Source organism: Dreissena polymorpha, chromosome 5 (genome assembly GCF_020536995.1).
Source record: "Dreissena polymorpha isolate Duluth1 chromosome 5, UMN_Dpol_1.0, whole genome shotgun sequence".
NCBI classification, from domain to species: Eukaryota; Metazoa; Mollusca; class Bivalvia; order Myida; family Dreissenidae; genus Dreissena; species Dreissena polymorpha.
This window is the reverse complement of record NC_068359.1, coordinates 67,983,284-67,987,229: the sequence shown is the minus strand read 5'-3', so window position 1 is coordinate 67,987,229 and position 3,946 is coordinate 67,983,284. Positions and strand designations below refer to the sequence as shown.

The 3,946-nt window shown below is 36.3% G+C and overlaps 1 long non-coding RNA gene across 1 annotated transcript; it reads left to right on the top strand.

Moving 5' to 3' along the window:
• The first annotated feature begins 409 nt into the window (after positions 1 to 409).
• Positions 410 to 3,369, top strand: LOC127832433 (uncharacterized). Its single transcript, XR_008026895.1, has 3 exons — positions 410 to 843; positions 2,360 to 2,523; positions 2,788 to 3,369. It is a non-coding gene; the product is annotated as an uncharacterized LOC127832433 (long non-coding RNA).
• The last annotated feature ends 577 nt before the right edge of the window (positions 3,370 to 3,946 follow it).

Sequence of the window (3,946 nt, the reverse complement as noted above, 5' to 3'; positions counted from 1 at the left end):
TGTGCACTGTATAGGAAGGTAAAAGTGTTTCGGAAAGCAAGTGTCGGGAGTGGCTTTACAGATTCATAGCAAGCCGACAAAATGTATACTCTGTATTGAAAGGACCCCTAAGCAAAGTTAAAAAATATTCATGCAATCACGTCTCGGCATTACAAGGGATGTTAGGAGTTTTAATTCTTTAACAATAAACCGTGATAATTTCCCCTGCAGTATTAGAGGCATGATGTATGGTTCACATGTCGCTAAGATACCGGTAGTCAATGACGTTTACGTTATTATCAAATCTTTTTATCAGAATTAAAGCATTCTATAACTCGTATTTTTCAAATGCTTAATGCAACCTCACTTGTGTTTGATTTCAGGAGCTATGGGAAATTACGACTCGGCGTATTGATTCCAGAGAGTAAATAGCCCGATTGATTGGACAGGACATTCAGTTGGTGAATGAACGATCGTAAACACTGACAAGCTACGTATCCGGCTCTTATATGAATCCCCATATGCGTAGATGCTACGAGAATACGTGCTTTTAGGAATATCTAAATGAATGCGATAGAAAAATCGATTTCATTAGCCGTTAAAAGAATGATGCCGGACCGTCGTGAAGGAGTAAACGCAATGCAGAAGATATCATATTGATTGGTAAACGCACTTCTCAACACGTTCCCATCGACGCATGTTTTTCTGGTCGCAATAACGGATAGGTGGGGTTTCCTTAGCGTACTCCGGTTAACACCTACCGAACTCAGTGTGGCCATACCACGTGGTTTGTGACGTCATTTTGGCTAGCACGCTAAGTAGAAATTTGTCAACATTGGCCCCGCTTAGAAATTTCAAATCCACGTAAGTATCTTATTATTTACTTTTTTTGACGAAATAACGCGCAGGCTAAGGGAACAGTTGAGCACTATTCCCGGTTATATAAATATTTGTCACCAGATGAGTAGTTTAGTCTATTATTCGAGGCAAATTCCTAGTTTTTACGTTACAATGCACGCAAGCACGACAAGCACATTTGAAATCGTCCAAAATATATGTTTTATATTCCTTTTTGCAGTGAACCAATATGTGCGGACGTGATTAATTCCATATAAAATGTGTTTTGTCCGAAAAAATTACCTGAAAACACCACTTAAAGACATTTCTAATGTACATCAACACTTTGGCTAACACGACAAGCAACGAAATTCAAGGCAAGCACGGCAAGTCGATATTCGGCTAGAACGACCAATTGTTATTAATTATGTTTCTGAAGCGATGTTATTGTTGAGGTAACACGCACAAATTTAATTAGAATTTCAAAACATTTTCTTGGTCCGGCACAGTAAACACAAAAATATAATGTCGGACAATAACTGCGATGCTGTCTTGCACAAGTGCTATAAACAAATTTGAAACTTTCACCGAGAACAATCCTCGGAATGTAACAGAGATACTATACGTCTGAAAAAAGTTCAAACTTAATGTGGCGAATGTCTGACACACCCTTCTGGAGTCAGGTTTCAATTTAATCTTTTGATTTCGATGAACAGTCCACAATAACTCAACTATCGTTAAAACGAACTGATGCTCATTGTGTCATTTTCGACCTGAACTGGCCCACAAGTCATCCGGGGGTGGCTAGAAGCCGATTCATGTCACACTAGGATGACTTCAAGCCGACTTTTGTCAACCGGGGTGACTAGACGCCGATTCATGTCACCCTGGGGTGACATGAACCCGATTATAGTCACCCGGTGATGACTTGCGTCGGCTTGAAGTCACCCAAGGGTGACATGAATAGGCTTCTAGTCACCCCCGGCCGACTTGTGGGCCATTTCAGGTCGACAATAAGCCGAACTTATTGATATAAAATGCAACATTTGACGCAACATATCAACACATGTTCTTTTGATCGTTTTATCCTTAATGCATATGCTGACGTATATTAGCACTTGTATTTTTGGTAGGATTATATAAGTAATATTTGATTTGTAGCATAGTGATGTACGTTTTGATAAAGCAATACTCAATGCACACATAGATTAATAACAAGTGATATATCGATCTGAGTTGCAGTTAGCTTGGCTTTTGATTAATTATACTGTAGGTTATGTCCATGTTCTTTCCAACTGTTAAGGCCATTGCAAGGATTAAACTATACTGTTGTTAACAATGTTTTAAATTGTTGTAAAATGTAGATTTAGTAATGCGCCGTTGTCTTGTAATTATTTATGGCTAAGTAGATGAAATATTTGAAACAGTAACACACATGACAAATACATCATATGATTATAAAACACTAATGGTGACAGCACAGTGAATACATAATAACAAATGCATAATTATTTATTTCATTTAACATATTTGATGTTTTTAGATACACATGATGACGACCGAAGAGCGATATATTTGTGCCATATGCGCCAGAGGGTACAAGCACAGGCGCAATTTGGTTTACCATGAAAGAACAAACGCTGGGATGTTACCCATTAACTGTTGCGGCGTTGGGTTTTCATCAAGACGACAATTACAAAGACACAGGTTATTATCATATAGCGCTTTTAGTCAGTAGAAAAATCACAGTCGGCTGTCTAATTTTACTTGCGATTCTAAACATTTCGAATTATGTACATTGCAGTTTCACTACATAAACATTATCTTTAGAAAGCTGTGATAAACAGTCTTAATCAAAACGCGTTATAGACGTATAAGATACATATTTCCCAAATCATTAACTAGTTAATTATTGTAAATAAGTAGCAAAGAGTGTACGTGTAGGATTATTATGCTTATGAATGCTTACAGGTGCAATGTACACGGTGACGGAAAAAAATATCTTTGACTTTATTGTGGAAAAGAATTCGCAACGAATTGCCCACTCGGCCCGGGAACAGCGCACTCGAGAGATCGAGTGCGAGATATGCAATCACAAGGCCACAACACGGGCTCATCTCCGAGAACATCTCAAAACACACAGCGAGGAAAAAACACACGTTTGCCATGTGTGCAAAGCCGCCTATAAACATATAAGTTCACTGTATAGGCACTATGGGCAAAAGCACAAATGACGTGTATACAGTGGTTTTACCTGTTTGTGATTTATTTGTGATTTACCCGTGATTTATTTGTGATTTACCCGTGATTGAATTGTTGCGATAAAAGCATAATCATCAGATCTCAAGCATAATTAACATTTGAACCGTATCTGTTTATACCACGATGTTTACTTGTTGCGTTTTTTTTTACTTTTTTATGTTTTGTTAATGCTACTGTTATATTATAGCAGTTGTGATTAGTATTGTGATTAAAATGTAATTTTATAATTGTGATTTATGCTTTATAATCAGATCTCAAGCATAATTATAATTTGAATCGTATCTGTTTATACCACGATGTTAACTTGTTGCGTTTCTTTTCTTTTTATTGTATTTTATTATTTTGTTAACGCTACTGTTATATTATAGCAATTGTGATTTAGATTGTGATTTACATGTGATTCAATGATGCCATTTAACATTGTTTCATTAATTAAAATTATTAATAAAACATACACTGCGTTGTGTTAATTTCTGAAACAAAATCTTGAACAATCTTCGTTGTTCGTTAACTGCATGGAGAAAATCAAACGTAAAAAGCAAAGACAACTGAGCATTTGTGTAATATTATACTTTGCTTTTATCCAAAATTTCTCAATTATCTATGTGACACACAATGCTTAATGCCGAACTATATGATGGAGTATTAAATTAGGGCAGTTTTAATGTACAGTTTTGGACAAAAAATAGAGTTATTAAAACAACGTTTGAATCAATGCTGCTCAAAGCTTCAATTAATTATTTGCAAGCAATTATGATCGGATTCACAAAGGCGACAATAAACACATACCATTAGCATTTATTTGAGTGAGATAAATATTCGGCACAATTGAGTCGTGTACTGAGAAAACTGGGCATTATGCATGTGC